We start from the raw sequence: 12,427 nt of genomic DNA, 5'->3' as shown, positions 1-12,427 counted from the left end.
CCCTCAGAACAGCGTTTGCAGCTGCAGCACTGCAGTCCCCACCCCGGCCCCAGTGATTTCAGCTTCAGTCCCACAAGCTTTATTTGACTGCCGGCTCTTGTGCTGCGCTTCTGCCTCCACATCTTCCCAGCAGTGCCACATCATGCTGCTTTCTGGCTCTCCAGGCAGGATCTCTGTTTTAGCTCTAGCTCTCTGGGGTGTGAGCTTAGCTCTTGAACCCACATTCCAGCCCAACCTGACCATCCTTACTGCAGGAACAGCTCTGCAAGGCCCTATCCCAGCCCTTACATTGATTTCAGCTCCAGCCACGCAGTTTGCATCCCGGCTCCATATTCCTTATCCCAGCCCCACAACAGTTTCACCCTAAACCCTACCATATTTGTGTCTCCTCCAGCTCTGCTTCCTCAGTTCCAGCTCCTCAGCTTCCCACTGCCAGTGGCTAAAAGCTGCTCCTGCTTCTCACTGCAGCCCGGGGCTGTTGATAAGGCCACAAATCAGTTATCATCATCACATCAATGTCTCTAGGAATTGTCCTACCCACCCTAATGGGAGCCCAACTTTGGGGCCACTTGAGGCCTCAAGCCCAACAGGTACCTTCCCCCTCCCCCTGGGTCTCAGCCCAGCACTTGCCCAAAGGCCCCCTCACCTCCTCCAGGCAGAACCAGGGGCTGGGAATAGCCATTGGGCCCCTGCTCCCCCATCCCAAAAGGTGCCCTTGGGCTGGTTCTCGGGCCCTGGAGCCCTCCCAGCCCCCAGACCCTCAGCCTCTGCTTGGTACCAGCGGGCAGGGGCTGCTAAGCCCCCAGGCACCTCCTGCAGGCCCTGAGCTGCAGCTCCATCCCCTTCCCCCATGGCATTTATCCAGCTCCAGCCTCAGTATTTCCATTGCCCCACATTGCTTTAGGCCTGACTCCAGTGCCAAGGTCTTTAGTCCACACCCTGGGGCTTTATGTCTCCACTGGCCCCACAAGTGGTGTTTCAGCCCCAGCCCCACAGTCTTTACTGAATTAATATCAGCTATCCAGCAAAAAAGCCCCTAAAGTAATTAATAAATAATATTTCATAATTATTTATCAATAATATTTAATTAATAAATTAATAAATCTAAACATAAAAATATATCTTATTAAAAGTAATGATCATTAATAATAATAATTTTATTATTTTAATAAAACGAGCAAAACAAAATAATGTAATAAAGAAAATCTTTATGATTTTAAATAAAAGCAAAATACAATAATAAAATCGCAAAAAACCCAGCTTTGTTCCCGATATTTTAAACATTATCTTCAATCCAGAAACTACGAAACAGCTCCTATCCGTCTCGCAGAAGCAGCTGCCCCTGTGCCACTCCAGACCCCGCACCCGCCTCCGACCGCCCGAACAGCCCAGGGCGTGGCGGAAAGAACTGGCCACGACCGGCCCCGCCGCCCCAGGACACCGCCGGCCCCCAGATGCTGGCCCCGGCAGACGCGGGCATCGCGCCCGAGCTCACTTGCGATCCCCGGATCGGCAGCCGCGGGGGTCCCGTCCTGGGGCTCCCCGGATCGGCAGCCGCAGCTCCCGCCGCCGCTCGCAGCCTCATCGCCCAACTAACGCCCGCACCCCTCCAGCACACGCTGTTTGTGCCCCAGGGCCGGCCAGCACAGCCGATCACAGCCCGAGGCAGCGCCGGGCCCGCCGATCTCAGCCCGCCCGTTCCCGCCGCGCTCGCCTCTGCGACCCCCCGCTGTCCCCTCAGGACCCGCTCCCGCGATCCCGCCCGCTCCCCGCCTTCTCCCCGTTTCCCTGGGAGAACCAATGGCCGGGACCTGAACGGGGAGCCCCCGCCCACCCTTCCCAGGACCCAACAGCACCTGCCGGGGCTGCGGCAGCACGGCTCCGCCGGATCCCAAAGCGACAGCGGCCGCAGCGGCGCCTCAGCAGAACGGGGGAGCGGGGCCGGCCTGGCTGAGGCGCCGGGCTGCGACTGAGGGGGCAGAGCTGGGCGGGACCGCGCCCGGATTCAAAGGGCGGCTGTGATTGGCCAGAGCGGAGCAAGGCGGGCCGGGATTGGCGGAAGCTTTGAGGCTGCGGCCCATGGGAGCTCAGCACCCTCGGCACTCATCCTGCACCCTCGGGATGATGCTGAGCACCCTCGGGACGGTGCTGAGCACCCTCGGGATGGTGCTGAGCACCCTCGGGATGGTGCTGAGCACCCTCGGGATTCATCCTGCACCCTCGGGATGGTGCTGAGCACCCTCGGCACTCATCCTGCACCCTCGGGATGGTGCTGAGCACCCTCGGGACGGTGCTGAGCACCCTCGGGATGGTGCTGAGCACCTTCGGGATGGTGCTGAGCACCCTCGGCACTCATCCTGCACCCTCGGGATGGTGCTGAGCACCTTCGGGATGGTGCTGAGCACCCTCGGGACTCATCCTACACCCTCGGCACCTATCCTGCACCCTCGGGATGGTGCTGAGCACCCTCGGGATGGTGCTGAGCACCTTCGGGATGGTGCTGAGCACCCACGGCACTCATCCTGCACACTCGGGATGGTGCTGAGCACCTTCGGGACTCATCCTGCACCCTCGGGATGGTGCTGAGCACCCTCGGCACTCATCCTGCACCCTCGGTTTGGTGCTGAGCACCCTCGGGACGGATCCAGCACCCTCTGGAAGGCGCTCAGCACCCTCGGGCCGGATCCAGCACCCTCTGGAAGAGCCTCAGGACCCACAGGGCTATCTAGAACCTCAGCACCGCCCAGCACCATTCAGGATAGTCTAGAACCCTGGGGTGGCTCCAGAACCTTCTGGAAGTCTTTCAGAAACCTTTCATGGACCTTTGGACCCAAGCCTGCACCAATCTCCCTCTTTTTTTTCCCCTTTTTACCCCATTTTCCCCCCAAATTTTGTCGCTTTTTTTCCTGTTTTTGACCCAAATTTGGCGTCATTTGATTCTTTGGGGCCTCTTTGGAACCAAATCCGGACGAATTTTGGGATTTTCACCCATTTTTGCTCCAAATTTTGTCTCTTTTTTCCATTTTTATCCCAAATTTTCTCTTTTTTTCCCCTTTCCTCCGAAATTTTGTCCTTTTTTCCCCCATTTTTTCTTCAAATTACCTTTTTTTCCTGTTTTTAGCCCAAATCTTCTTTTTTTTTCACTTTTCCCTTTAATTTTGTCTTTTTTTCCCATTTTTATCCCAAATTTTCTCCTTTTTTTCCACTTTTCCACCAAATTTTGTCTCTTCTTTTTCCCCTTTTTCTTCAGATTTTCTCTTTTTTTTCGGTTTTTCCCCAAATTTTCTCTTTTTTTTCCCACTTTCCCCCCAATTTGGCCTCATTTTCCCTTTTTTGCCCCTTTCCCACCCAATTTTCTCCCCCTTTTTCGTCCTTCCCCCAATTTTTGGCCATTTCTGACCCAAATCTGAATTAATTTTGCACTTTTTTGGCCATTTTGGACCCAAATCTGGATTAATTTTGATTTTTTTTTTCCGGGTTTTACCCCAAATTTTGGCCTTTTTTGCTCATTTTGGGCACTTTTTACCCAAATCTGAACAAATTTTTTACCTTTTTTGGACCATTTTCCCCCAAATCTGCCCCAATTTAGTCTCTTTCCTCATTTTTAACCCAAATTTGGCCTCGTTTTCCTATTTTTCCCCACTTTTCACCCGGATTTTGTTGATTTTTCCCAATTTTTTCCCTTTTCCCCCCAAATCTTCCCCGATTTTTCCCCTTTTTTCCCCCCCGATTCCCGGTTTTTTCCCCTCGATTCCCGAGGGGGTTTTTTCCCGGTTTTTTTGGGTTTTTTTTTTTTTTTTTCCATTCCCGGTTTTTTTTCCCGATTTCCGCTTTTCCACAATTCCCGTTTTTCTCTTTATTCCTCCGAAGCAGGGACATGTACCAGCAGGTGCTGGGGACACGGGGTTCCCCTCATGAGACACAGAGACCGCCCTGGGGATACTGGGAATCCCCCCGCCCCGGGGATACTGAGACCCAGCCCGGGGATACTGTAACCACCCTTGCGGACACTGGGCTCCCTGCTGGTCACGCTGAGAGTCCTCTGGGGACTCTGAGACATCACTTCGAGACACCAGAACCCCTCTTGGGTCCCCTGGTCCCCCATGAAGACACCAGGAGTGCCCCTGGGGATACTGGGATATACCTTGTGAACATTGGGCCCCCCTGGGAACACTGGGACATGCCCTGGGGAGACTCAAACTTCCCCCACCATGAGACACTACAACTCCCTGGGGATACCAGGAGTGACCCTGAGGATATTGTGATCCCCCTGTGGACACTGGACCCCCCATAATGTGACGCTATGAGGCATCCTGGGGACACTGTGACACCAGCCACCTTCCCCAGCTTGGGAGTATGGGACAAGACCCCACCCTAGCTGTGTCACGTGTGGGACAGTGGGGTGGGGGGTCCCTCCAGGCTCCCCCTGCCATGACACTGTCCTAGGAACTGGGAGCAGAGAGATGTGGGGACATCACGACCACCATTGAACCAGCCGGGGACTTCTACTATGCTGAGGACTACCACCAGCAGTACCTGTACAAGCAGCCTGGGGCCTCTTGTGGCCTGAGGGGCACTGGGGTCACCTGCCCCATCTTCTCCTGAGGGGCTGCCTCATCTCCCCTGGGCTGTCCCCATGTCCTCTAGGCTGTCCTCCCACCCCACAGTGCCCATTGCTCCCTCTGATTAAAGCTCTGTGAGCCCTACTCTGTCCTGGCCGGTCCCATGGCTGTGGCTGGTGGGGTTCTGGTGGGTCGCTGGGTGGGGGTGGGGACACACCCATGGGTGCTGTCTGGGGGAGGTGGGCCTGTGGTCTGCCGCAGGGAAGGATATTGGGGGTTGGGCCCCAGTTGGTGATAGGGGAGGGGCTGGGCAGTCCATGAGGCTCCTGGGGTTGATGGTTATTGTGGGGGCAGATGCAAGGGGCAGCAGTCCGGGGGACTAGAGGGGGCAGACCCGTGTCCGTGGGCTCCGTGTCCGTGTGTCCGTGTGCCACAGAAGCTGTAGCGCCGGGTTCTCCCACCGGACGGCAGTGCTGAGCCGCACTGGCTCCCGCCCGGCGGGGGAATGGTGCGTGCCCATACGGCACTTAGGGTACGAGCCGTACATACGATAAATCGTGCGCACACGAAGCATAGTACACTGCCGTCCAGGTGGGGGTGGCACACGGGTACAGAAGGGACGAGCGTAGGCATGCTCAGGGACATGCTCAGGACATACAGGCTGTAGGCACCTGCGGTTCCCACATCCTGCTGGATGTTCCCCCAATTCCATGGATGGGGCACAGAGGATGCCATCACGTCCCTGGCACATTTCCCTGGCTGAGTCCAGCATGGGACTTGTCCCCAGCCCCACAATGGGAACACACACTGGCACATTTTTGAAGAAAGTGAAGTTCCCTGGGTGAACAGAGAGTGAAAAAAAAGTAACTAAAAGCAGTGAGAAAGCAAGCTCATGTCTGCTTCCGGCACCTGGCCCCACAGCTGGTGCAGCAGCTGCCTCTATAGAATGACCTGGGGACAGGGACAGGAGACCCTTGCCTTCAGACTTGCACTCCAGCATCCTCAATACTCCAAGGAATGGTGCTGGACAGGGCAACCACAATGGGGTTTCACAGAAGGGGATGACTGGCATGGGTGTGCCCAGATGTAATGCTTTGTGAGTGGTTCCCCCAGGACCCCTGCACCCCTGTCCCTGGTTGCTGGAATAAGGAGAGGGGCCAAAGGATGGAGAAACCACTGGACCACTGGGGCTGGACCGCATCATTCCAGGCCTGGATTTTGGCTTTCATTCCCAACAAGAGAGGTAGAAGCTGCCTTTAAACTCTGAGTGGGGGAACTGAGGCAGGGACGGTATCAGCACTGGGGTTTGGGAATGGGGACCCCCAGTTTGGCCGCTCCTCAGGGGTCCTTGGATTGTGCAGCCACAGCTCCAGTAGGTCTGGAGGAGTACTGAGGGGGCACCCTCATGTACCCCCTTTCCTGCAGGGACGTGGAAAAGAAGGGGAAAGACAAAAGAGCCCCTCCTCACTCTGCCACTGCACCTCACGTGGCATCTGCTCCAGGAGGATGGAAACTGTGTCAGAAGAAATTGGGGAGTACACCCAGGTGTCTTCCCCCAGTGCCTGAGCCAAGCCAAACCTACTCCATTCCCTGGCCCACCTGAGATTAATTGGGTGCATCCCTGTGGAGTGGGTTCCCAGCAGAGGGAGGGCACAACCCTCACCCCCCACCTTTGTTTCCCACTCCTGCTTAAACCCAGCATGGCCACACAACCCAAAGGCCCCTGGGGATGAACAAGCTGGGGAGGCCCATCTGCAAAATAGAGCACTGATACCATCCCTGCCGGTTTCCCTGCTCAGGGTCTTAAGAGTGGCTTCTCATCCCACGCTGAGGCTGAAAAGGCATGATCGAGGACGGGAATTATTTGGTCCAGTCTGAACTTCCACCGGCATCCCAGCCCCATCGGGAGGCATGGATCCCATTCCAAGACATTGGGATGTCAGGGGCCAGATGAATGAAGAGGTTATAGAGGGGAGGTTGGGGAAGAGATGCTGGCAAGATATTTATACTGAGGATACAGAGGGAGGGATCTGTGGCGCCCTTTGCCAAGCAAAGAAAATAACAATTTGGGCAGGTTTGAAAAGCCCCAAAACCACAACAGGAAACCCAAATTTTACAAATGCAGATGTGAGTGGAAAAAGCTCTTGAGCTGGTTGCTCTGGCTTTCACCTCCACTAAAAATAAACCAGCCTTATTAGGGGCAGATGGGGGCCCAGATAAAACATCTCTCCCCCCACCCCCCTCCATGTTTTTCCATGGAGGGGCTGTTCTTTGTGATGCTGTGCAATGTGGCTTTCTGGGGGTGGTGGGGATGGGCGGCTTGGCCAGGGGCTTGTGTTGGGTTTTGGAGAGGATCTGGGGGGTTTAAGGGTTTTGGGGGTGTGCATCAGGTTTTCTGGAGGAAGGTTGGTGTGATTTAGGGCTGGGCAGTGCAGGGTGGAGGGTGTGATGAGTTGTAACAGTCTCTGAGTGTAATAAGGCAGCTTGGCAAACCCACATCCTGCAGAAAAGCAGGACCTGGAGGGAGGAATTTGGGGTACTGAGAAAGGAAGGGATTGAGGGCAGGGTCTGCAGGGAGCAGCAAAACTCCTTCTGGGACTCCCATATAACACAGACTGGGCTCCTCTTCCCCATGTCTGTTTCCCCTCTTTGGACTGTGCCAGGGCTGCAGCACCCGACATTTGTGGGGAGGCTGTGGCAAAGATGGTGCCAGGTTTGGGTGCCCACTGCTCCCCTGCTGCCACATGCCAGCTCTGGGAGGATATTGTGGGAGACAGGAGTTGCATTGCTGTCACCCTGGCAGTGACAGCGGGGCCTGGGCTCCTCTGAGTCAGCCCAGTGTCTCCACACGTGCAGCAGCCAGGGGGCAAGCAGGGTTGTTCACACCTGCAGCCTTTGCACCCCCAGCCCTATCCTCCTCCTCCTCCTTTTGCAGGGATGCAATTTCGATGGATGCAATTTCGGAAGGGAGGAAGCAAAAACTTGGAGGAAGAAGGGAGCAGAGCACCAGATTGCGAGCGTACCGGTAGTGGCACAGCACCTCATCACCTACTCTGCTGGGGATACCCACGTGGTCCCCTCCACCAAGGCCTGGGTTATGGGGGTCACATGGCGTGAGCTGATCAGTTTTGGGCCCCTTGGAGTAACATGGGGGTGTGATGCTCCAGTTTCCCCAAAACATTGGGGGTGCCCCAAAATGGACCTGGGAGGGAAAAGACCCCTCAGGGTTCAGATGGGACTCAGAGGGGCTGCTGCTGTGTCAGAGGTGGAGAGGGGAAGGGGTGGGCTCTGTCCAGCCCTGGGGGGAGGTGTGAGAATGGTGGCAAGGGCAGGGGGGTCAGCGCAGGAAGCGTCAGCGGTGGCGGCTGTTCCCAACTCCCCAGATGTGCCCGTGAGATAGGGCAGCAGGAAGCAGCTGTGGGGAATGCCGGCGCTGGGAACAGCCACTTCTGCCTGCCCAACACCGCCTGGGCCTGCATGACCCCCAGCCCTGCTGTCTCCCCCAGCTCTGGATACTACCCGGGGATGTTCCAAGTGTCCCGGCCTCACCTCTGCAGGGAGCAGAGGTGTCCAGGGTTTGCCCTGAAGAAGCAGCTCTGACTCCTCATGGGAATATGTGGTTCCCTCTGGCTCTGAGGGTGATGGAGATGGAGACATAGCTCTGCTCCTGACTGGGCTTTGGATGAGAGGAAATGTGGGGAAACTGAGGCATGGCCAGTGACTGAGCAGCTTGACCACAGTTTATGTCATGGTTCCTGGTTCCCTTACAGAGGGATGAGACTGTTCCTTTCCCTCCCCTGGGTACTCTGGAACAAGGTAATATGCCTCACGGTGTTCACTCTGGTCCCTAATGATCGCTAGCAGGGAGTGTCCTGGGTGCTGCCTGCAGGCTGGGTTGGGATGGGACACTCAGGCTGAGGTGTGGTCCCTGGGGCTAATCCCCTGCACAAACAGCTGCACATTCCCCAGGGCTGGATCAGGTCTCCTGGTGACAGGGCCTGGGGGGGCGGAGTACCTCACTGCTGCTTTTTGGGTGTACTTTCCCAGCGGTGCCTCTCCTTTTCCCCCCCCTAATTCTCTGCCAGTTGTCTGCTCATCCAGCCCGGTTCATGGCCCACTACAGAGCCTCCAGCATTGTCTAGCTTTAGCAGAGGGTCCCTGTGGTGGGTGAGGAGGGTAAACGGAGGTACAGAGCAGACAGGTGGCTAGGGCCAGGCTCCCTTCTGCATGGGCTGCAGATTCTGACATCCATCCATCCATCCATCCATCCATCCATCCATCCATCCATCCATCCATCCATCCATCCATCCATCCATATCTGCCAGCTCCAATTTATAATCCCCATTGATCCTGAAACACCCCAAATCTGGGACATCATAGCTTAGTATAGGGGTGTCACTGCAGATACAGGGACCCCAGGCAGGGTTTGGCAAACTGCTCAGGAACCTTTCAGCACATTCTCCACCTGACTAATGGCCAGAGCAGGGCCACAACGCTTGTCCCTGCCTCTCCTTGACCATTCTGTCCATCCAGGAGCACTCAGCCCCAGCATGAATTGAGGTGTCAGAGCTGGCACCCAGTGTTCAGCAGGATCACCAAATGCCACGGGACTGCCTCCCCATGCCAACATGGCCTTGGGGATAAGATTGGAAAGAGATCTTTTTAACCCCTGTTAAAAAGCCAGAATCCCTTTTTTCCCTTGAGCATCCACCTAGATTTCTTCTCCAGCACCAAAACTCCCTCAGATTGCTGCTGTGCCATGCCACGTGGGTGCCTGGGCTGGGGGGCTGGCTTGGGGCATCCCCAGAAATCCATTAATTAATCTCTGAGCTCTTGTTCCCATGTTGTGCTGAGCTGCAGCAGAGCCAGCACAAGGTCCCTCAGCTTCCCTTGCTCCTGAAGGATCCTGAAGGTCTCTGAAGATCCCCATTAAATGGGATTTATACCTCGGCCCCATTTGAAAGTGAATCCAGATGACCCCTGGGGAAGAGCCCTTCCCTTTGTAGCTGCCTTGGGAACCCTGCCACATCTCTGTTCCTCTTCTCTCCTATCCAAATCCCTTCCCCACAGCCAGTACTTCCAGGTAGCCTCCAGTTTCCAAAACACAAGAAATTCCCCCCAAAATACTGGTGGTGTTCCCCCAAGACACAGGGACCCCCAAACTCGCCCTCCCTGCCCTGCAGCAGCCAAGCCGAATCTGGCCATTTCCACTCCATGTTACATCCCGCCACCTGTACCGACTTATTTCAGGAGAAAAAAAAAAAATCAAACCAAACCCAAGCCCAAGGGGTAGATTATTTTGGGGCGAGGGGAAGCAGCTGCTTGTGAGGCCCCCTGCCAAGCTTAGAGGACCTTTGCAGGTATTTGCAGCATGGGAAAATCCCCTGGGATTAACGATCTCTTCCCAGGAAAAGGGGAAAGGTAGTGGGGAGCAGTGGCAGAGCTGTAGTGAGATACATGGTTACCCCTCCCCCTGGGGACTTGGTATCATTTTGGGGTGCTTGCTGAGGTGGATAATCCCAGCTCCTGCTTCTTCTACTTCTTTTAGTTTTCCTTTTAATAAAACACCCAGTGCGGGCCCTTTCACTATTAAATCATCATGCTCCAGAGCATTTCCACTCCCTTCCTCCCCCATTTTCTCTCCTCCACGCCAAGAAATCTGCTCCCCCCGCAGCCACTGCGTGAGGACACCCCAAACCCGGAGCTGCCGCTGCAACAGCGCCCTAGAAGTGACCCCCTCCAGTCAAAAGTGACCCATCCGGGGGGATGGGGGGGTTGTGACACACACATGGGGTGATCAGATAAACACATCCGTGTGCTCCCAGCCCTCTCACACATTCGGGGTATCCCAGGATTGGGATGAATCCCCTCGGAATATGGCGGCAGCGTGGCCGTGGTGCGGGGGGGTGTGCGGGGGGGAGGTTGCCTTGGCCACGCATCCCTCTGTGAATGCATGACGTGCGCAGGGCTGGCGCCAGGCTGTCTGGGGCCGGGAGTTAGATCAACACAGCTGGAGGGCCCGGGCCACAGCTGGGCAAAGGCAGCGGGTCCCGCCGCCCAGGCAAGGCCTGTGGGAACCGCCGCCAACAAAACCCCCCTGCAAACAAAAGCTCCCCCCCCCCAGTCCCTCTGAAGCCTTTCAGGGCCCCCCCCCCCCCGCCATCCCTTGGGAAAGGAGAGGGGGTGTATGGGAATAAGCAGAGGCTTTACGTTGCTGTTTTGTATTGAGGGGAAGTCATAAGAAGGATTCAGGTGGTGGTCTGAAAAGAGTTTCTAAATTTTTTGTAAACATTTTAAAAATCTGTGTTAATTTCATTAAGTTTTACATTTATCACTTACTTTTAAAAGATGTCTCCATCCTTTTTATTTTGTTCTTTCTTTTTTTTTTTTTTTTTTTTTTTTGAACGGGAGTTTGGTTGTTGGCTCTTGCTCCAAAACAGGTTAATGAGGGTAATTATGCCTCTTCCCAATCTGCTATCCTTCACACACAAGTGATTTCCCATGAAATTCATAACGGGGGGGGGGGGGTGGGGGGGGTGTTAGGATTAGGGGGTCGGGAGAGTGAAGGAAAATATATAAAAATAATCCAGCCCCAAAAAGTGTAGGATGCTGCTTTCAAGGTCCTTTGTCGAGCAGCTCATGGCTTGGGGCAGATGCAGGGAGGAGGGGTGCCCTCCAGCCTGCAGTCCCCAGACCCCTTTGTGGGGGGTGGAAATAAACCCCAGCACTACTAAACTGGGATTTGGGCAAATCTAGAATAAATTGATGCAGTGAGCAGGAGTAATTTGGTCCAGGTGCCTGTACCCCCACCCCCCTGCACCCCTCCTTAGCTGGGACCCCCGGGCCGAGCAGGGTCCCAGGGTGCCCCCAACCCTCTCTGCTCCAACATTCCCTTCCTGCACCTTCATTACCAAGCCCCCATTACACCCCCAACAACTAAATCCCACCAAAGTCAGTATTTGGGGGAGTGAGATTTTTCTCCTTGGGCTCAGGCAGATTCACAATCTGGGTGTTGCAGGGCCGTCATTTCTGTGGGACCCCTCCCTGTGCCACCCGCTGCAGAGACACCCACCAGGAACCCCAGATCGCTCCAGATTTGGCCTTTTTCTCTGGGCATTCTCTGATTCTGTAAGTTTTGAGGCAGTGATGGTTCAGAGGGGCAGTTTCCTTCATACCACCCCCCGCCCCATACACACACACGCTTCTACTAGGATAACCCCTTTGACTATAAATCTCCTCTCCCCCCCACAAAATAAAAAACCCTCCAGGCCTCTCACAGGCGCTGACCTAAATCTGGTTTCTCCATCGTAACCTCAGTTTTACCGCAATTAATTTTTTTTTCTTCTGGTCACAAGATAATTCCTGACGCCAGAAAGTCTGGAGGTCAGATGAGAAGCGGAATAAGGAAAAGGGCGGCACTAATTTCCTTAAAACAGGGAGGTCGGGAGAGGGGAGACCCCATAGTCCTGTCTAAAAAGGGGGGAATTGACTGGGAAGGGGAGGAGGAGAGTTTGGGGGTGCTGGGGGGTTGAAGGGGTTTAGGGAGAGGTAATCTCCAAGAGGTTTGGGGGGTCTGGCCATGGGGAGGGAGACTTGTGTGGACATGTCATCACCCGTCAGGCAATTCTGGCCATCAAGGGTCAATTTGGGGGGCTGGGGAGGACGGGGGTGAGGTAGAGGGGATTTAAGGCTTCATTTATGTGTAGGGGCGGAGTTTGATACTCCATTGACACTCGGAGGCGGGGTTTAGGGCTTCGTTTACATAAAAGGGAAGAGATTAATGGTTATTTTACATAAAAAGGGGTTGTGTTATTCATAATTTGCATGTAGTGGGCGCGGTCAAGTAGCGCTGCCTATATAAACGC

Source organism: Poecile atricapillus, chromosome 24, assembly GCF_030490865.1.
Source record: "Poecile atricapillus isolate bPoeAtr1 chromosome 24, bPoeAtr1.hap1, whole genome shotgun sequence".
NCBI lineage: Eukaryota > Metazoa > Chordata > Aves > Passeriformes > Paridae > Poecile > Poecile atricapillus.
Note: the sequence above shows the minus strand (reverse complement) of the source record.